Source organism: Nyctereutes procyonoides, unplaced genomic scaffold (assembly GCF_905146905.1).
Source record: "Nyctereutes procyonoides isolate TBG_1078 unplaced genomic scaffold, NYPRO_anot_genome, whole genome shotgun sequence".
NCBI classification, from domain to species: Eukaryota; Metazoa; Chordata; class Mammalia; order Carnivora; family Canidae; genus Nyctereutes; species Nyctereutes procyonoides.
The window spans coordinates 21771515-21794341 of NW_026575082.1; the positions used below are offsets into that span (position 1 = coordinate 21771515).

A 22827-nucleotide genomic window follows, 5' to 3' on the forward strand; every position below is an offset into this window, starting at 1 on the left:
CTCCCAATTCCAGAAAGGAAAGCCAGCTCCGTAATGAGTAATCTCCCTGTCCCAGCTTCACCGACAAGGACCAGTCTCCTCCCACCTCTCCTATTGCTCCTCTACATCCCAGTTCTACATTCTTAGTTGTCTCAGGCAGGGGTAAGCCTGAGAAGGATGCAGGGGAAGGTCTCTGGGGTCACTGATCCCATCAGGTCCATGAAAACCTCATGCTTTCACCTCTGCTACTTTTGTGTGCTGCAACCTGAGTTGGAATACCTCCCTCCAATGGCTCTGCTTCTCTGACCTGGACTGCTTCTTCAGACTTCTGCTCAGGTAACACCTCACTGATTCCCACCCTGATTTTGGAACCTCTAGCTCTGGACCTTCACAGGACTAGGAGAAGTCCCTTCTGGAAATTTCCTACATGGAACTCTAATGGTCTAGTCATTTTTTGGTATCCTATGCCAAATTACATATTCTGTAAGAGTAGAAGCCAAGTCTACAGTTTATGACTCTAATAGCCAAATCTAGTACCATACATTTAGTGACATCCTAGGTATCCAATGCATTCTTGTAGTCTTAGCTAAATGAAAGGTACGGCGAACTTGTGAAATTCTAATGTTAAGACTTTGGCTAAAAAATTCCCTTTCAGGGGCACCTGGGTGGTTCAGTTGGTTGAATGTCTGCCTTTGGCTCATGTCATGATCCCAGAGTCCTGAGATTGAGCCCCATTTCAGGCTCCCTGCTTTGCAGGGAGTCTGATTCTCCCTCTCCCTCTGCCCCTCCCCGTTTGTGCTCTCTCTCTCTCTGAAATAAGCAAATAAAAATCTTTTTAAAAATCCCCTTTCAGAACCCTCAAAAACGGGTATTTGAGATTATGTACTGGGAGGGGACTGAGCTATTACTATAAGCTGGTCATGTTAATCATTATTACTCTGCTAATAAATTACAAAGTAGATTAAAAAGCTGAACTCTCAGGAAGATTCCAAGGGAATGTATATTTATGATGAGACTATTTCATTTCAGACCAAATGAGAGGGGAACATGTTCCTAAAATCCAAATATGTGCCAAATAATGCAAAAGATGTGTTCGTATAGGAATGATTCCTAAGAGAAATAATTCTTTCATTAAGAAGCAGAATAGAAGCCTGAAAAGTCTGAGCTGACCTACACAACCAGAAAAGAACCTGGGGATCTGTTATAGGAAGTGTGATTCTTATCCCCAAACCATATATCAAAGAGACTTGCCAGGACAAGGTTGCATGGTAAGAAGAATTACCTATGGCCACACAAAGATATAAGATGAAAAAAGAAATTCTGGAGAGTAATATCATATCAACAGAGATAACTACATCTTTCAGAGTTTGAAGTCTTTCAAAAGACATAGGGAGAGGAAAATAATATCCGGTAAACTGGTCAGTCTACACGTGTGAACCAATTATATTCTTTATTCTCACTTTATTTATGAAGGTACTTTTTAAAAGAGTTTATCCAAAGTGGAGCAGACCTCAGGCAGCTTGGGAAGGTGGCTAGTCCCTCATTTATGTAAAAAGTGGATCTGACTAGAAAATTACAATTAAATGGGGGGGGGGGTTGGATCTCTGCTCTGCTACTCTGTGACTATGCGACTTGGAAAGCTATGTAGTTTCTCTGAGCCCTACCCTCCACATTTAAACACTGATCCAATTTATTTGACATGCAGGGCTACGTGATGATGTAAAATGGGAAAGGGCTGCTCATAGTACCTGGCATATGACATATACTCAGTGAATGGTTATTGTTATTTATCTGTCTTCAGATCCAAAAAGCAGAAAGTCTGCTTCTGCTGGCCCGGTTCCATGATATCTGGTTGGAAATCCAGGATCCCTATTGGAAAGGCTCTGGGAACAATTAGGGCTAAATCTGATAGGTTAAGTGAGACGGGGACAAGGGTGCTTCCTCCATGCAAGGATAGGACTTGGTCACCTCACTACCTCTCTCTATTTCCTTTATCAGGTCGCAGAGAAAACTCATCCTTTGTTTTCCCTTTTGTCACCCGCATGTCTACCTCGACAAGAATGTACTTCATATCAGGTCTCTTCTTTCTCTATATTTTCTTACTAATCATTTTACCCTTCCCATCTGTCACTATTCAAGGTTTTGTGAGGCCACCTTTAATCATCTTTCTCATCAATGTCGCTTCCTGGCATCTTTTACCAACTGTAGGAAAGCTCTGTTTCTACCCAGTCCCCAGCTCCCTTTGTTTCCATCTTTCCCTTGAGTCTATGTCATTGAATTGCTAGTCATTATTTATCCCTTCTCCATGCCCAGGGACCCCAAATGTGCCATTTCAATCATTCCCCTGTCACCAGAGCTTCCTCTAGGGATAAAGACTGACAAGCTGTGACATCTCCCCTCCCATCCTTCATGTGCCTTTATCAACATTCACCTTATCCCAGCCATATGGCGCTTTGTCCCGGGCTGCCATGCAATCTTCTTCTCCAGCCGTGAAGAACATCTAAAGAACACGTGCATTGCTGATTCAAATCAGCATGGCAGGCTTTAAGAAGCAGTGTTTTTTTTTTTTTTTTTTCATGTAATTTCCTTTGGTAATAAGACACTACCAAAATAAAACAGCTAACAAGCTATGTTATTAAAAATAATTGAATCAATGCTAAGTAGTCTTAATTTTTTTTTTTAAGTAACTGAATTTTTCTGGTATGAAACTCAAGTAAAAGTAAGTTGAAAATAATACAAATTGAGTAGGAATAACTAAAAGTTTAAGCTATACTTTTTAGTAATATAGACACTACTAAGAACTGTTTTTATTGTTTCTGGATACCAAGTGACCCCCCCCCCCTCCAACCCCCAGGAAAAGCAGCTGCAATCATGTTTCATGGCTCTGTGAGTTCCCTTAATCGCAAACTTTCAACTTTGTCTGTGGGATTTAAAGTACATTTTTAAATCATCTATTTAAAGCTACTGTATAAATGTACCCGTGGAAATGCTCATTGCCGGGATGGGCTAATTTCAATGTTCTGAAATGTCTTTGAGAATCAGAATATCAGAACAACACACTCACTGATAGACAAGAAGAGAAAGAGTGTGGGAGGCAGCATCTCAGGCCAGGAGTGCATTAGCAGGGCATGGAGGTTTATTAAGCATCCATGTGCAGTACACTTGGCTCTAACCCCTAGCTACTCATCCTCAAATTTTATAGCCACCAAAACATATTAAAGGGGAATAAAAGAGGACATAAAACTAAGATAAATTATTACTTATTCCAATTAAGTTTATACAAGTAGAGCCTTATATCACCACCATGAAGTCACTGAAAAGCTACAGCGGGGCACAGAATGCATATGAAAGATGTTTTCTTAGAACCCTGTTTCTTTTTGAGTTTGTCCTTCTAGGCCTATATACATCAGAGAAAAAGAGAGAGAGAAAGAGAGAGAGAGAGAAGAGCACAAGTGATAGACGCAGTCCAATTCTTTTTTTTTTTTTTTTTTTTTTGACTCAGTCCAGTTCTATTCTAGTTCCCTTTCTGGGAAGTGAGATGGTGAGTATGGAGAACTTGCAGCCACAGTTGAGTGGTCACTCACATAAGCTCACCTTTTTTTTCCCCCTTTTTTAATGCACTGAAGTGAGGAAACTGATAGCAAAGCTGTAAACCACAAAAGAGGCTTATTGGCCTGAACCTAGCACTCATACTTCAAATCTATTAAGTAGGCAAACAAAAGGAATAACTACCAGAGATGATTGATTAAATAATAAAAACACATTATATACTCATAAACTGGCTGTGCATCAATTCCAGTATTTTGGGGGGTCACTCTAAATAGAAGAGTATTCATTCCTACAGAAAGGATGGGTCTTTTACAAAGTCTTATTTGATTTTTTAAAATAATCAGTAAATGTGTTGATTTACCCAAAGACCCATATCAGCTTGAATTATGGCTGATAAATCTACAGAATAAATTCAGATATAATATAGGGCATGTGTTATTCTGAAATACAGGATGCAGGTATCCAACTATGATAATAAATGTTATGCCAAGTTTGATTCTTGGTTGCTATTATAACTAAAGCAAAATGTGTGTTTGACCTATATTCACATGCTTATCATCATCAAGAGGTAAGATGGATTACCTTTTTTTTTTCCTAGAGCAAAGTGAAAAGAATCCTAGGACTGCAATTAAGAGGCAACCTGTATTGTGTTTCAGTCAGTAGCTGGACAGGCATCTTCTAGGGTACAGGTACATTATAAGATTGCTACTACTAAGGTTCTATCATGCTGGGAAGCAGCAATATCTTCCATCTTTGTGTTTTTTTCCTATTTGTTTTTCTACTTATTTATTTTTTTCTCTGAAGCTGATTCATCTAAATTTGAGAAAGAATTTGCCTCACAGTTCATTTTGGGAGTAAAGGCTGTATTTAAAGATAATAAAATGCAGAAAAAAAAAAGTTTGGAATTAGAATGCTAAATTAGAATGTTAAAACAATGGAGTTCTGTGCCAGAGCCACTACTGATTATTATACCACCTTATTATAATGTCTCCTGTCTCTGATTTTTTCCATTATCAAAACACACGGGGAGTCAGTTGTGACAATATGGCAAAAAAACAGAGCCGATGAAGAAAAATATTGATAAATATTACTATATGGAAATTTAATATGTATGGAAAAGCATAATGAATGACATTAAAATATGTAGGTCAAACTGGAACAATATTTTTTAATAATATTATGAAGGACTGACTTTCCTAATATGCAAACAGTTGTCACAAATTGATTAAACTAATTACTAGTTTAGTTTACTACTTACTTAAAAGAAAAGAAAGAGGCAGAGTAAGAAAAGATGGGAAAATGGTATCAGCACACTCAACTTTCAATATGTTTGAAAATTCTTACTGCCTCCTCAGAATAATTATTAATTCCACCAAAAAATAATTATTTTTTATAAGGGATGTCACCATAAAAATTACAAAGTACTGAGACACTGAGTGGCTCACTTGGTTAAGCGTCTGACTGGTGACTTAAGCTCAGGTCATGGGATCAAGCCCCATGTCAGGATCTGCACTCAGCAGGCAGTCTGCTTCTCTCCCACTCCCACTACCCTTTCTCCCTACCCTACTTGCACGTGCCTTCTCTCTCTCTCTATCTCTCTCTCAAATAAATCTAAAAAGAATAAAAGGACTATGGCCTTCACCTTCAAGAATGAAAACATTTGTTAAGTTTCAAATGAGAAGGAAGTCCTCATTCTCACACCTTTATTTAACACAGTACTAAAAGTCCTAGCTGCAGCAATCAGACAACAAAAAGAAATAAAAAGTATCCAAATTAGTAAACAAGAAGGAAAGCTTTCAGGGGCACCTGGGTGGCTCAGTGGCTGAGTGTCTGCCTTTCACTCAAGTCATTATTCTGGGGTCCTGGGACCAAATCCTGCATTGGGCTCCCCTTGGGTCTCTGCACTCCTATGTTTATTGCCACATTATTTACAATAGCCAAATTATGGAAGCAGGCAGAAGTCCACTGATGGGTGAATGGATAAGGAATGTTGTGGGGTGTGTGTCTGTGTGTGTGTGTGTGTGTGTGTGTGTGTGCATAACATTCCACACAATGTAATATTACTCAGCTATAAAGAGGGATGAAATATTGCCTCCCTGCTCAGTGGGGATCTTTCTTTCTTTCTTTCTTTCTTTCTTTCTTTCTTTCTTTCTTTCTTTCTTTCTTTCTTTCTTTCTTTCTTTCTTTCTTCTTCTTCTTTCTTTCTTTCTTCTTCTTCTTCTTCTTCTTCTTCTTCTTCTTCTTCTTCTTCTTCTTTTCTTTTCTTCTTCTTCCTCCTCCTCCTCCTTCTTCTTCCTCCTCCTCCTCCTTCTTCTTCCTTTTCTCCTTCTTCTTCTTCTTCCTTTTCTCCTTCTTCTTCTTCTTCCTTTCTTCTTTCTTCTTTCTTCTTCTTCTTCTTCTTCTTCTTCTTCTTCTTCTTCTTCTTCTTTCTTCTTCTCTTCTTCTTTCTTCTTCTTCTTTCTTCTTTTCCCCCTGCTCTCAATCTCTCTTAAAGGAATAAATAAAATCTTAAAACAAAAACAAAAACAAAGGCAGCCCAAGTGGCTCAGAGGTTTAAGCGTCTGCCTTCGGCCCAGGGCGTGATCCTGGTATCTCCGGATCAAGTCCCACGTCGGGCTCCCTGCGTGGAGCCTGCTTGTCCCTCTGCCTGTCTCTGCCTCCCTCTCTATCATGAATAAATAAATAAAATATTAAAAACAAAACCAAAAAACTATCTTAGAACAGCTTTTCTTGCATTCTGAAGACTTTGGATCATTTCATTTTCATTTGTCTCCATGTATTTTTTTTTATTTCTTCTTTGATTTCATTGTTGATCGATTCATTTTTTTGTTGTTTTAATTTTTTTTTAATTTATGATAGTCACACACACACACAGAGAGAGAGAGAGAGAGAGAGAGAGAGAGAGGCAGAGACAGAAGCAGGCTCCATGCACCGGGAGCCCGACGTGGGATTCAATCCCGGGTCTCGAGGATCGCGCCGTGGGCCAAAGGCAGGCGCCAAACCGCTGCGCCACTCAGGGATCCCCCAATTCATTGTTTAATAGCATGTTACTTCATCTTCATTTATTTGCGTTCTTTCCCAATATTTTTCTTGTGATTGCTTTCTAGTTTCAAAGTTATAGTCAGAAAAGATGCATGGCATGATTCCAATCTTTTTTAATTTGTTGAGACTTGTTTTGTGGCCTAATGTGTGATTTATTCTGGAGAATAGTCCATGTACACTTGAAAAGTATATTCTGCTGTTTTAGAATAGACAGTTCTAAATATATCTCTTAAATCTATCTGGTCCAATGTGTCACTCAAAACTACAGTTTCCTTGCTGATTCTGTTTGGATGATTATCCATTAATGCAAGTGAGGTGTTAAAGTGCCCTCTTACTGCATTACTATCAGTTAGTTCCTTTATGTTTATTATTAGCCAGTTTATACATTTGATTTCTCCCATATTGGGTGTTAAACTATTTATAATTGTTAAATCTTCTTGTTGGATTGCTCCCCTTATAATTTTATAGCGTCCTGCTTTGTCTCATTAAGTTCTTGTTTTAACGTCTTTTTTGTCTCATATCAATATTGCTACCCCAGCTTTCTCTTTACTATCATTTGCGAGATAAATGCTGTTCCACCCTTCACTTTCAATCTGCCTGTGTCTTTAGGTCTGAAATGAGTCTATTATAGGGAACATATAGACAGGTCTTGCTTTTTTATCCATTCTGTCACTTTATATCTTTTGATTGGAGTGTGTAGCCCATTTACATTCAAAGGAATAATTGATAGGTGTATACTTACTGCCATTTTGTTGCTTGTTTTATGGTTAATTTTGTGGCTCTTCTCTGTTCATTTCTTTTCTTGCTCTTCTCACATGGTTTACCAGCTTTCTTTAATGATGTACTTGGATTCCTTTCTCTTTATTTTTTGCACATCTATTACTAATATTTGATCTGTAGGTACTTTTAGGTTTATATATAACCTCTTAAGCATACAGCAGTCTATATTAAGGTGATGATTGCTTAAGTCTGAACCTACTCTTTAGTTCTCTCACCCCACTTTTTAGGTATACAGTGTCATACTTTATGTCCTTTCATTTTATGAATCCCTTGACTGATTTTTATAGCTATACTTAATTTTACTGCATTTGTGCTTCTTAATTTTCTTGCTCCTGCTTATCATCTTTCCTTTCCACTCAGAATCCCTATTAACATTTCTTGCGCTGGTTTAGTGGTCATGAATTCTTTTAATTTTTGTTTTTCTGGAAACTCGGTATCTCCATCTATTCTGAATGACAGCCTTGCTGGATAGATTATTTTTGGTTGCAGGTTATGTTATCTTTTACTGTTTTAAACAAAGCATGTTGCTCCCTTCTGGCTTGCAAACTTTCTGTGAAAAAATCAGCTGATAGCCTTTGGGGGCTTTTTTATATGTAATTGTTTTCTTTTATTTTCTTTTGCTGCTTTAAAATTTTTTTCTTCATCACCACTTTTTGCCATTTTAATTACTATATCTTGTTGTGGACCTCCTTGGGTTGATTTTGTTGGGGGATCTCTATGCCTCCAGGATCTATTTCTGTTTCCTTTTCCAGATTTGGGAATTTTCAGCTGTTGTTTCTTCAAATAAATTTTCTGATCTTTTTCTATCTTTTCTTCTGGGATCCCCCAAATGCAATTGTCATTATGCTTGATGATGTTGCTGTATTCCTTATATCTATTTTTTTTTCTTTCTCCTTTTCAGCTGGATTGCTTTCATTACTATGTCCTCCAGGTTGCTGATCCATTCTTATGCTTTCTCTAGTCTACTATTTACTCCATCTAGTATATTTTTAATTTCAGTTATTGAGTTCTTCATCTCTGATGGGTTATTTTTTATGTTTTCTATCTCTTTTTTGAGAGTTTCCCTGAGATCCTCCACTCTTTTCACAAATCCAGTATCTTTTGGGCTATTACTTTAAATTCTTTATCAGGAATGTTATTTAATCTCCATGTTGTTTAGCTCTCTTGCTGTGCTTTTGTTCTGTTCTTTCATTTGGGACATAGTCCTTTGTCTCTTCCCTTTGTCTAACTCTCTGTGTCTGTTTCTATGTTAGGCAATTTGGCTATATCTCCTGGTCTTGAAAGTAATGGCCTTATAAGAATTGGTCCTATAGTGCCCTGCAATGTCCCCAGTTCACTAGAACGTAGCACAACAGAGGTGTCTCCTGTGTGTATTGTGTGTGTCCTACTGTTGTGGCTGAGTTGCTTTTGCCTTCAGCTCAGTCATTTGCAATGGCTGTTTTGCTAGTTGTGGGTTGGGTGTGGTTCCTGTAGTGAGTGAATATGAGGCTACCTTGGGCTTCAGTTGTTAGACAAGGCATTTGCCAGAGCTGCAATAGCACTGAATTGCAGGATATTTTCCTTGTGTTGTTCTGGGAGAAGTTTTAGTAGTTGGGTAAGTCCTGTGGTCAGATCTATATCTGCCCCCAGTCTACTGTGGGGCTGCTACCCCAGTACTGTGGGTACTGGTATGTGTGGTTACCATCCCCTCTTCCTGGGGCATGAGTCACTTTGGAGTGGTGCTGGCCCATTGGGGCTGCTTGTACACTGCCAAGCTTGTAGCATAGCTTTGAAAGAGCTCTGGCTAAGGATGTATTGGAGAAGGCAGGCCCACAGGAGAATGCAGGGGTGGGCTGTGTAGCACCACACAAGTTCCATATAAGTCTGCTATGGGAAGGGGCCTACAGCTACCAGAGAAAACTCCTGCCCAAGCTGGCATGGAGGCTGTGTGTCTGCAGAAAGAGGGGTGGGGCATACTGCTAATAAGTTAGTGGAGAACATTTCTGCTATGCTGGTTTCAGCAATTGTTTGTTTATCTCAGGTGGGGGGAATGGGGAAGGAAATGGTGCCATCAGCTTTTTTGTTCTTAGGGCACTCTCCCAAAGATCTCTGCCACCCCAGCACATGCTCTGAGATTAGTAAATAAATCTTCATATATATACTCCAGGCATTTTTTTGAACTGCAGATTTTATACTATATCTCAGCAGGGCTGTTTGTTGTATTCTCTCTTTAAAGGTGGGGCTCTGCTTTCTCAGCTGTCCTTGCTGATTTTTAACATTTCTGGTGTTAAGCCTCACTGATTATTGGGCACCTCCGGTTTTCAAATCAAATATTATGGAGATTAATTTCTCCCATGTGGATTTCCTGTGCTTGGGAGGCCTGACCTGGAGTCTAGTCCTCTCCCCTCCCTGTGCCCATAGCATCTCTCCCTCCAGTGGAGAGTCCCACAGATCCATTTGGTTCCTGACTGTATCTCCGTCCTTCTTATCCTCTTTAATGTGACAGCTTTCCTACATTTAGCTGTGGAGAATCTGTTCTGTCAGTCTTTGGGTAGTTTTCTGGTTTACCTACATTGATGTGTGTGATATCTAGTTGTGTTTGTGGGATGAGGTGAGCTTTAGATGGTCTTATTCTACCATCTTCCCCAGAAGTCCTCATCCTAATGTTTTTTCTAGTTTTGACAAACAGAATGTAGTAATGGGAGATGTTAACAGTGGAGATACTAGTGAAGGGTATACAGGAGCTCTGTAGTATTTTCTTCCCAAATTTTCTGTAAGTCAAAAAAAAAAAAATATATATATATATATATATATATATATATATATATATATATATATGGAACTGTGGCTTTGATTGTAGTTGATAAGCCTATCCCAATGCCCTTAATACTGTTTTTTGTTTGTTGTTTGCTTGATTTTAGCTGAAAGTAGACTCCAAAGAAGACATGTGACAAAAGGAAGCTTATCTATTAGAAGTACATCATTTCACCCTGAGTCAAAAATTAGGGGAAAAAAAAGGACAGTGTTAAATTTTAAGATTTTTGGTGTGGTCAGACTTAACAACTCTCAGTAAGAAAAGATTAATTCTGGAGGGTGGAAAAGGATGTGCACACTGACTTCCAAACACAGACTTAGGAGACAAAGCATTCAAGTTGTGGCCATTGATCTGGAAATTGCCATCCCACCCAGACTGCTTATGATTCAGACTGAATGCCTGAGTACCTGATACCACCTGGCACCAATCTAGCTGTGAGTCCACTTTGTATTTCATTCTAGGAAGTAATGCATTGTATTCTAACTAAATTCTTATTTCATTTTGTTTTTCACCTATATGCAGCTAATAAAATTAAAGATGATAGAATGGAAAAACAGTTTTGCTTAAGTTGACAAAATAAATTTCCAGAGAGCATGGACCTAGCTAATCACCATGTTTGTAAATAGGGAAATTCTCAGGTAAGAATTCTGACATCTGTTCTCAATTGATTTTACAGTGTATGACCATACCTAGGGTGGCTTGGTGTTCTATGTACTTTCCTGAGAAGTACTGAATAGTCTGCAAAGGATGGTAAGAAAAAGTAATAATTACCAAAGCAATACCATTCAAACTTATGGAAGGAAAACTGCTATTTGTAAATGCATAATCAGGGAGAGGATGGAGGGGAGAAGGAATGAAGAGAACAACTTGCTGAGGAAAGTCTAGAAAACTAAAATTTATTGACGGGAACCCTTACATACCAATGACTCAGATGAAAAGACCAAAAAAAAAAAAAAGATTCATAAAATCTAGGCAATTAAAATAATATTTCTAAAAACTTACATATCACAGATATTGCTAGTCTAGAGTAAGAGCATCAAAGATTATTAAATCTAGGAAGAACTTGCAGATAATTTAATATGACCTCTACATATGACAATTTCTGATTCCACCAGATCTATAAAGTCCATTTTGGTTAACAATTTCAACTTCTTTCTCCTCTAAGGCTTTTATTCCATTTTTTTACTATATGCAGTTATAATACATAATTTTAAATTTTACTTTGTATTTACTCATGTTTGCCCTCTTCTTCATGCACCTTGGCTCAAAAACATGGCCCAGTTTGTTTGTTTTTGTTTTTTTAGAGGATACCTACCTATGTCTATTCTTACTTTCTCACTTCTTATATTCAGATAATTTCACCATTTTTAGCTGCTTAAAAACCACAAAGTATGTCACTAGGAAATTTCATCATAATTTCATCTACATAATAACCTCAACTAAAGAAAGCTATAGTTATCAAATCAATATCAACAAGTCTGGTAGATTTTTCTCTGATGGAGGTTTCACCAGGGACCATGCTATATAAAGATTTGCCTGACTCTCATGGTACTGATTGTAAAATTTAGGGGTATATATTAAAAATGTCATAAGTTATCTTAATGACTTATTAGGGAGCTTCCTGTGACATTTTCACTCTGAAAAAATCATTATGTGCTATGAAATCTATTTATAACTCATGCTAAAACAACCATTTCTAAAAATTGAGTAGATCCTTGGGGTGTAGGATACTGGGTTGAATAAACCAATGACCACATTTTGTATCCTTCTTGGTTTTATACCTTTTATAAAACTTCCCTCTCAGACCTTGTCTTTCCCCATCTTAAAATCACAACCTCATCCCCCTCTATTACTGCACACTGACATTTTCTTCCTCTTTTTCCTTAGCATATATTAGTCTTTATTCAAAAACCCATTCCCGGGGGATCCCTGGGTGGCGCAGCGGTTTGGCGCCTGCCTTTGGCCCAGGGCGCGATTCTGGAGACCCCGGATCGAATCCCACGTCGGGCTCCCGGTGCATGGAGCCTGCTTCTCCCTCTGCCTATGTCTCTTCCTCTCTCTCTCTCTCTCTCTCTCTCTGTGTGTGTGTGTGACTATCATAAAATAAATAAAAATTTAAAAAAAAAAAAAAAAAAAAACAAAAACCCATTCCCCTCTCCCTGATTATATTAGCTTCCCTTCTTGAACATATCTACCTTTATCTCCCTTTTTGAGCAAATTTAATGGCCCACAGTTTTTAAAACACAAACATACCATTATTTTTTATAATGATAATAAGATGGAAACTTGTCTATCAAATCCTTCCTATTAATCTTCATATGTTATTGATCTTGTTGAATTTTGGTATATTGGGGGTATATTAAAGACAAAGTCACCTTCAATACTCTCCCTTCCCCATTCTTAGTTCTGCTTCTCAGCTTCCTCTCATAAACATGTTACCCATACGGAAACATCATGCTAAAATATGGCAAGATAACTTCTGTGAAAGAATTCATTTTCACTTCTACCAAATTAATCTGGATTGAGACTGAGCCATGCAGATAAAAGCTTGTTTAATTTGGATTTTACCATATGTTTTTCTAATATATATTTTAAAACTAAGCAAATCTGTTTCACTCAGACTGGAGTAGTTTTGTATATAGATTCTTTGAATAATCTGAAGAGAATAAAAATACATAAAACCTTTTATTCATCTGAATTACGGTTTGTCTTTTTATTTTATTTTATTTTTTAATATTTTATTTATTTATTCATGAGAGACACAGAGAGAGGCAGAGACACAGGCAGAGGGAGAAGCAGGCTCCATGCAGGGAGCCCGACGTGGGACTCGATCCCGGGTCTCCAGGATCATGACCTGAGCTGAAGGCAGCACTAAACCACTGAGCCACCTGGGCTGCCCTGGTTTGACTTTTTAGACTAGAAACTCCCTTATAACAAGGCACACATATAATTTGTACATTTATCCATTTGTCTGATCATTTATTCATTCAAAATATTTTTGCTGAGCACCCTCTACGTAGCAGGCACCATTCTAGGTGATAGAAATGAAGTAAAAATGATAACCCTCTGCCCTCTTGAGGCTCATGTTCTTCATTCGTATCTTCCTTGGTGACTTATTATTGAATGTTAATAAAGTAGAAGCTCTAGTGATCACAGAGTGGGGAGATTAGGCATTACTTGATGTTTTTAGCTTCGAGGGGAAAAAAAAGTTACACCTAAAGATTAAAGGCATTAAAGGACAGTGAGTAAGTAAAGATTCCGGAGCCAAATTGCTTTTGCCACATACTAGGTATGTGTCTTCAACAAATTACTTCACCTTTCTGGACCTCAGTTTTCTCACCTATAGAATGTGAATGATAACAGCAGTACCTAACCCCTAAGACTGTGTTGAGAGTCAATTGAGTGCAAATTTATAATACACATGCAAAAATGCCTGTCTGAAAGGAAGCAGTCCATAAGTTTCTTTAAAATAAAATAAATAGGGATGCCTCGGGGACTCAGTGGTTGAGCTTCTGTCTTTGGCCCAGGGTGTGATCCCGGAATCCGGGATCGAATCCCACATTGGGCTCCTGCAGGGAAAATAAAATAAAATAAAATAAAATAAAATAAAATAAAATAAAATAAAATAAAATAAAATAAAATAAATAAAAGTCTAAGAGGTGATGGGAAAGAATCACTAGGAATTAGATCACAAGACAGTGCTTACTGCTTCAAATTTTACCCAGTGTACTACATTGGGCAAACACTTTAATCATGCTTTGCTTCTGTTATTTATTTATTTATTTATTTATTTATTTATAAGATTTTATTTATTTATTCATGAGAGACATGAGAGAGAGGCAGAGACACAGGCAGAGGGAGAAGCAGGCTCCATGCAGGGAGCCCGACATGAGACTCGATCCTGGGACTCCAGGGTCACGCCCTGGACTGAAGGCAGGCGCTAAACTGCCGAACCACCTAGGAATCCCCTGATTTCATTTTAAAGACAAATATAATAACATAATCTTCCACTGCTTCTTTACTTGGGTAGAGTGAGTCCAAATGACTTCCTGACCCCAGAAGAAAGTTGTTAGAAATAACACAGTCTGCTGCCTTTTGCCCCATTAGTTGCTAGCCCCAGTGGAGTGGTTTAGGCTGGAAAAACACAAAAACACTGGACAGCCCTGGTTTATTTTGATAAGGAATTGTATCATCACTGTTTCTTGAATTATCCCTATGTAATAGGTATCGTGGCAAATCAGTGACATTGGGTGGCTTCTACTGCAATTCTGCATCATGAGAGACTTTGGGTTGTTCAGGAATGCACCGAAGGTCACTGATCACATAGCAGAGAATGTCAGCAAACCCTAGCTTTGGCTACAATAAAACCATACAATTTGCCTAAAAACAGAGAATATTACAAACTTCTGTAAGCACCATCTGTAGCTGCTTTTCTGATATTCAAAAATGAATATTAAGTGTTGAGTGTTGTGCACTTGTCATGAAAAAATGTATTAGATAGAAAAATATTAAAAGTCATATTTCTCAGGTTAAAATTACTGATGCATTTGCAGTATTTAGTAGCTGTCAGAGTTGCAGCCTTATTTTACTGTAAACCCACAGGCATATCGTTAGTGTCATCTTTGAAATATTCACTAATTCAATGACAGAATTGTAAATTCTTTTCAGTCTAGAAGGTATAGAGCCACCTGTTATTTTGAAAACCTAAACAACGTGTATTTAGTACATGATAAAATTAAGAAAGCTACCACTGTAGGAATCACAGATGCTAATTTGCTGGCATAAATGTAGAATGATATATTGTACAATCCTGGCAATTATGTCAGAAATCAGTCTAGAGTAATTCATTAACACCTTTTCTTCAGAAAAAAAGGAAGAAGCTGACATCTGTAACTAATATTATGATCTATGTTATTTTACATTATGTTTTTGATTTTATGAACAGTAGGCAACCATAAGATAATTGAATAGCTAATTATTAAAATACTCCATTTTTATATTCAGTCACTGTTCAAGAATGTAGATTCATTTTGCAAATTATAGGTCTTATTTTACTGATGAGGAAGAAGGAAATCGACAACTTTCAAGAGGCACATTAACTCCTTCAGAGCCTGATGCAGCCTGTAAGGACATGCCTGATTCCATAGCATAACTACTATGGTCCCAGAATTTTGTATAAAAACCAAACCAGTAAAAATATTAACTCAAAATTTAAGTGCACTAATAACACTTATTTAAAGTTGAATCACACTCCGCTTAAACGATTCTGAAATATATACATATAAATTTACTTAAAGACATATTATTTGTTTAAGCATACCATTAGGAAATTACTTATTTCAGGGATCCTCTATTAAACAACTGTGATGACTAAATCCTCCGGTGACCCAAATGACCTAAGGTGACAGCAGTTCCACTGAGTACAGTTAGGTTTGCAATCAACAGAATATGCAAAACTGATGAGACCGACATTCCCTTACATTATATGGCAAAGGTGATGGAGTACTATCATGATTAGGTAACATCTTATAAACCTCTGTCTTAGAAGACTAAAAGGAGAGCTACTCCTGTTGGCCTGGAAGAATGAGCTGCCATATTGTGAACTGCCTAAGAAATGGGCCACCTGGCAGGGGACTGTGACTAGCCTCTGGGATCTAAGAGTAGCCATTGGTAATGGTCAGGAAGAAAATGAGGATCTTGATCCTGTAGCCAGAGACAGATAAATTCAGCCAACGACCTAGGAGCTTGGAAGTTGGCCATATCCCAGTAAGGCTCTCATGAGACCTCAACTCTGACGAATATCTGGATTGTACCCAGGTGAGATCATGAAACAGAAAACGTAACCAAGCTATGCTTGGGCTCCTGACTGATGGAACCTGAGAGATAATAAATGTGTATTATATTAAATTGCTAAGTTTATGTTAACTTGTTATACAACAATGGAAAACTAATACAGCAACCTACCATATAGGTTAATATGAGAAATTTTTCAAAGGTCAGTTATGTGTCTCCTCTTCCTAGGAGAGTAGAAATTATTGAGCCCGCTAGAGAAAATTTCAATTGTCTTCAGAATGGCCCTTTGGAGCCTGAATATTCAATATATATCAAGGATATTGTCAATTTAATTTCTCCTAAGAGTACATTCTGAGCAATATGAAGTTTTCATTCATATGCACAAATGGTTTAGTATGATTAGAGACATGGTAAATCTGTGGTAATTCTCTAAATAGTGTTCAAATGATGAGAAATAGATCTTTTCATTTTTTGAAACAACTTTTATATTGAGGTATGATTTCTGTTCAATGGACTGCACTCATTTGAAGTATATAATTTCACAAGTTCTGACAGATGCATAAACCCATAAAATTACCACTAGAATCAAGAAGCAGATCCTATTGTTCAACACCTAAAGTTCCCTCCTGTCCCTTGTAGCTACCCCTCCTGCCATCTCCAGTTCCTGGCAACCTGTGATCTGCTTTCTGTCACTACAGATTCGGTGTGCATTTCTAGAATTTCATATCTGTGGATTCATATACACACATTGTTGTGTGTGTTTGGTCTCTTTCCCTTTATACAATGTGGATCCTCTAAATTATTTCATCATGTTGTGAAACTGAAAAAGCAGTGCACTTAAAACTCAGTATCTTAGCAATTCATCTTTTGGTGTAACAACTACAAGTCCCAGCATGGCAATGATGTGTGTTGCTCCTTCGGCATTCACTCACACACACCTGCGTATATATTATAGGAGGTTTACTCTTTATGGGAATATGATATTCACCATTATCTCATGCTTATATATATTTTACGACCATAGATATTTTTCAAATTCTGTTTGGCTCAAAATGAACAAAACACTGATCATGTTTGCAGGGTACAAAACCAATTGGAAATAAGGTCATAATGACTGCTTACATTTCTGCAGTGAATGGCTCTCAGTAATTAACTGACATCATATACTAGAAAAATCAATATGAAAAATGCCCACGCATAGCCTTTCTATTTCAACAGAGGTTGCTTGCTCTGCCTCTGTCTTAGCATCAGGCCATATTGAGCTGCAAGGCTTGGGTGACACCTGTCATAATCAATTAGTCAGGTAGAAAAGTGGTGTAAAACCATGGCTTGGAGATTGAGAGCAATTCAATCACCCTCAAATGTTCCCTCAGGAAATGAAAAATCTGTTATTCCATTCAGCAACCTTTGATTTGCTGAACACTATTTTCTTCCCCCATCCATGCAAACTAAATACATAAATAAATACAGAAGACTTGGGATCCTTCTGGGGAGAAAAAAAGAACACACAACCTTGCCCAGCTGAAAGCAGCTCTTAGCTCCAGATGGCAGTACCCTCAACTGTAATCACATTAGAAGAGGAAGAATGGATTAAAAATTACCAGCAACACTCACACACACAAAAGAAAATGCCTACAATGCTAGAGAATTTTATCCGGACATAGAATGCTGTAAAAAGCAAAATGTCATATTTCATTGTCTTTTCTTCCTATAATAAACATAATCTTTCAGCTGGTATTCTTGTCCTATGATCCTTAATCCACAAACCCTAATGAAAATATATTTGGAATGATGAATCCTGACTTTCCACATTCTTATTTCATCTCTCTCCCCACCCTCATCTCGTGAGCTTAAGGTAACCAGGTTATATCATCTTTGGAAAGAAACTTTTTTCTTAAGTGGCCCCACCCCCAATTTCCCCACTACCACCAAAGTCCAGCTCCAGGAACACAGACTGGCATAGCTTTTGCTTCAGTCATCCCAATACACTGAGAAGGAGAGGTTCAGGAAACATGTCTGGTGAACAGATTTGGAGACTCCACTATGCAAATGTGTCTTCAACAAGCAAAAACAAATGCATGAAAATTTGCAGGCAATTATGAGTTCCTGGTGTATTTCTTGCCAAAAAACGATGCCTAACAGAACTGCTAACAACCTAGGACTAATACCACAGAGGGACTCTTAAGGGTGACAACAGTTATAACACTGGCACAAAAGAGTGAGAGTATGCTGCCAGGGAATGGGGAAATAGAATTTCCAATTTTGTCTCTGATGTTTGCAAATGTCGCCTGCATTTGCTGATGGAGAATATCACTCTTCTGCAAATCCCACCTCTAGTCACAGAGTCAGAAACTGGGTTAAATATATCCATCCTTTGAAATCCCTAGGTGCAAGTAAATGTACAAAGTGAATTACTATAAGGAAATGACACCATGAAAGAATGTCAAAAAATAATTTCTTTAAACTGTAGTCCTCCCACCCCAGAGTCAAATTCTTAACTGAGATAAGCCATTCATTGGGCTCTTAGGTTTTGACCTACCAACAGGCTAAGTGAAATCCATGTCTATACATAAAAAGTGTGTCACTCAACGTCGCTCTGCACTTTTAGTGACCTGCAAAGAAATCTTGTTTATAATTGAAGAAAAGTGGGAAGCTCTAGTAATGATGATATTTTTGAAAAGCATGTATATTATTTATAAATGCTTATATATTTAGATTGAGAGTATAATTCATAAGCATACAAGGTCCAAAACCTTCTTCATACACAGCATATAAATGCTACTTCATTATTATTCAGCTAAATCAAGCATAGATTATATAAAACTATAATTAATGTGGAAAAGCTACCGTCAAATGACTATAATTAAGTGTATGTCCTGCTTTATTAGGATTGACTACCCATAAAGATATTTAACACACCTTTGCCTTGTCAACACATGTACCGATGTTCTAACAAATCCGAAGTACAGAAAAATGTAGATATGTCTTTAAAATGCAGGTACTCCAAAAAGAGAGACAGCCTCAACCAGCCCCAACTGGCTGGTAATAAATAATTGCATATAGCTCACACATCCCACCCTGCCCGACTCCATTAACCTAGCTGGAACTCCATAAAAATGGTCTCTTGCTCTCTGACAATATTCATGGCTTCTCCTCTTAACCATTCTTGTCATGCCAACTCACATTCATTCCTGACTCCAGTATCTCAACTCTGAATTTTATTCTTTGTATGACCTCCCTCAGCTCTTCATAACTGGTAATATAACTGCCTCCCTGGCTCCAACCCTTGGCTTTATCTAAACTTCTCTTAAATAAGTGGTTTCTTATTTGAAAATTTTTAGAGACTCAAAGATGAGATGAGTCTTTCAGGGCAATGGTTCTCAAGCCAATGTGACCTTCTGTTCAGTGTTTTCAGTGACAAGGAAGAGGGTGAAGTAGTTAATGCACCAGGAATCACTCTTTGATCCCTTCCACAGTCTTTATAAAACCTGCGTGGCGTATGAAAGGAGGGGATGATCTTACTGAGTGGTGGATTCTCAAAAAGAGAATCTCAGAGAAGGAATAATATCCCAAGAGAAGGGGTAAGACATGAATGTGCACTTGCAGGAAACCAACTCGTTTAAGAAGGGCACAGAGTCCGTTACTCACAATACTTAAGCCCTGCCCTGTGGACTCTGCTGAATCTTTACAAAGAGTTCTTAGCATAAGAAAAAATAAAATAAAATAAAAATAGTCTTCGGATTTTCCACTAAAATCTCAGGGATAATTATGAATCTACATCATTCACATTAAATTCAGTCATACTGGTGTGGATGGTCTCTACTGGAATGGCTTTGAGGGACCGCCTGGGTCTTCCTAGTGCATCACCAAACCAGTGGGGGCAGCTGCACTTTGGCACAGGCTCTGACAAATCTGGTGACATTACAGCAGCAGCCAGTGCAGAAAGCAGGAAAATGGTAAAGGCCTTGTGGTAGCTGAAAGCATGACTAAATGCGCATAAATATGTGGAGATTTAGAGGAAGGAAGTCAGTACTTCCTTACTAGTACAGGTGAGTACTGGCCTTTGGCAAAACCAGCTCTAACTAGAGCCTCACTTGCTGTTTGATTATTCTGCTTCACATAGTTCTGAATAAGCACCTGACTTGGTCAGGCCCAGTACTAAGGACACCCTCTTATGGGACAGGCACTAGCGGCTTCTGAACATCTCTACAAGGTTCTTCCCAGACCCATTAAAGGAAATGAAGCATCATAAAATATTTGACCTTGGCATGGCCTTCAGAATTATGTAATTTTGGGTTCTTACCCTTAACGCGTGGAGGACTCTGGGATTACTGTCCCAATTTTCTGAAGAGGAACCCTGGAGTGACAAGCTTGTCTCAGAAGTAAGTTCATGATACACAGCTGCACCACACCTGCACTGCACTTCAGGTCCTGACACTCCTCTCCCCTGCTCTTCAAATCCCTGCCACCAGGCTGCTCAGGCAGCAAGACACGGCTGCTATCAATAACAAGCTAAATTACATTTGACAGCTTAAATGAACAAGCTACATATTAGGATAAAGTATCTTTGACTTCTATAATGTTGTCACCAGAGCCATCTACCTGAAAAGGAAGAATGATAGGAAAACAGAATGGATTAGACTGGGAAAAGAAGAGCTAAAATGTTGAGTCTCATCCCTACCCACATTTCCCTGGATGGATTCTAAAAGCCTGATAGCTTCGGCAGTGTGCTCTGGGGAGCTTGCACAGCTCAGGACAGCTAACTGTGCTTCACTGTTCCCAAGTCAGGATTCAGTAATCTCCGGTTGGCAGCTGGAAATTGGTCATGGTGGGAATATTCGCATCACAAGTATTAGTCAATGCTACAAATCATGGATGTCTTCCTTATCCTCACATCGCTAGTGGATTCCCTTCCCTTTGAATTCTCCCTGGGAATTTTGGTTATTAAAAGGAAAAAAAATACCACAATTGAATAGAACATTGTCTCCATCTGTCAAAGTCCTCAAATTTGGTGGTTTTTGATCACTCTGCCAAAGATGAGTACGTAAGTATATAAATATGGCAAAAAGACATACCTTCACTCTAAAGGTAGGTAAACAATTTGCTACCTACTAGAACATGATGAATTGTATGAATTTTTATTTCAGCCGACATATAAGGTAGTGGTGAGAGAGAGAGAGAGAGAGAGAGAGAGAGAGAGAGAGAGAACTCAAGGACAATGATACCATGTTTTATAAGTTCCTTTATAAACAACAAAATTTATACCATCCACATTGATTCACACAAATTTATTTTTAAGATCAATGGCAAATTCTACCTTTACTGTACAGACTCCATTCTCCATCTACCTATGACTTTTTCTGTCCCTTCTGAGCTGGGGTGGTATCTACAGTCTGTGTCACTTAATTGATACTCAGCGTCTGTTCTTTTGTGACTTCTCTTTACTTCAGTGTGTCTCTACAGCCAGACTCATCTCTTTTGAAATCATGGATGTGCTCATAGTTCTTGATAGCTCACACAATGAGTAGCATGTCACAAGTTCTGATTATATACGGAGATCTGTGAAATAGGGATATTTCTCCTACTGGAATACACATCAACAGTCACACTTGCAGCCAGATCATCAAAATGGCATTTTAGCATATCCTTTCTTGGTTGTCTCCTCCAAGGTCAATAATTTGTCAGCTCTTACCCTCCTTGTTGTTTCCAATATGCTTAATTTATAACTTGACTTTATCTTTTCAGTGAGCAGCAACTTAGCATCCTTCCAAGATACAGTCTAAAAATAAAGATATTTTGCCCAGCAATTCTTAAACCTTTGAGTATTCTTCTCCAACATATTTATTAGTTATTTTTTTCCTTAATAAATTCTGTAATTATGGGTTTTCAAAGCCCTTCTTGAGAGGATAAAGAAAAACTGTGAATGTACTTACTTTTATTTTTTTCAAAGGTAGGACAAGAAAATTATGCTGATGTTGCAGTTCATTTACATTTTAAAAGGTGAATATATCTTTTGTTTGAACTTTTACCCTCAAAACCCTTATGGTGATGAACAGAGACTGGGTGCCACCCCTATTCTGGGGTTCTGAAGTTCTTTTGTTTCATTTTCTAAAGCAGCCTTTTAAGCATTCTTGAAAATAAACTGAGTGGCCCCATTAGATCTAGCTCTTCAGAAACACTAAATTTGCTCCTCATCAGCAAATACTACAATTTTCCTCTAAATCAATCTCCCTCAGGCCACAAGTACAGGGTAATGTGAACATCTTGCATGGATCTACATACAACTAAATATTAAAAACACATGGAAATTAAGGAAAAAATACAAGCGATATCATTCAGGAAAGCAGGGCGTGTCTATAGTCAAAGATAAAGAGAAGACGGATGGAGGATGGCACAAGACTCAGTAGAGCAGAGGAATAGTAAACTCTAAGTGCATCTAAGACATTGATGATGAGCAAATGACTCACCCCACAGCTCCCAGGATAGCCCAGTACTACAGAAGACCAAGGTTTTATAGGGATGAAAACAGAAGAGTTGTTTACAATTTTGTATTAAGCACCCCCAGCCCTCTCTATTCCTACCCCTACATAGTATAGTCAAGTTACTGGTTTTCTTCTACCTCGGCAGGGGAAAGTAGTATATAGACTCTGGAGACACCTAACAAGAAAACCTCTAGGCTTGGTGATACCAAATACAGAGAGGTGGAAGAGCAAAATACGATCGGAAACAAAAAGATTAAATAAAATCTACACACTGAACAGAAGTCTCACACCTCTTCACCTGCTTGACTCCAGAACCTGGGAACCAAATTTATAAACCCAAAGTATGAGATAAGAGAATCTCGGGATAATTTGAACCACTGTGGGGTAAAGACTAAAAGAAGATACTCT

General features: G+C 38.1%; 1 protein-coding gene across 1 annotated transcript in view; it reads right to left on the reverse strand.

Annotated features, from left to right (window-relative positions):
* Nucleotides 1–22827, reverse strand: part of LOC129514498 (netrin receptor DCC) — a gene marked incomplete at its 5' end in the record, with an annotated part of 702567 nt that overhangs the window by 331082 nt on the left and 348658 nt on the right. The gene's annotated exons all lie outside the window — the stretch shown is intronic.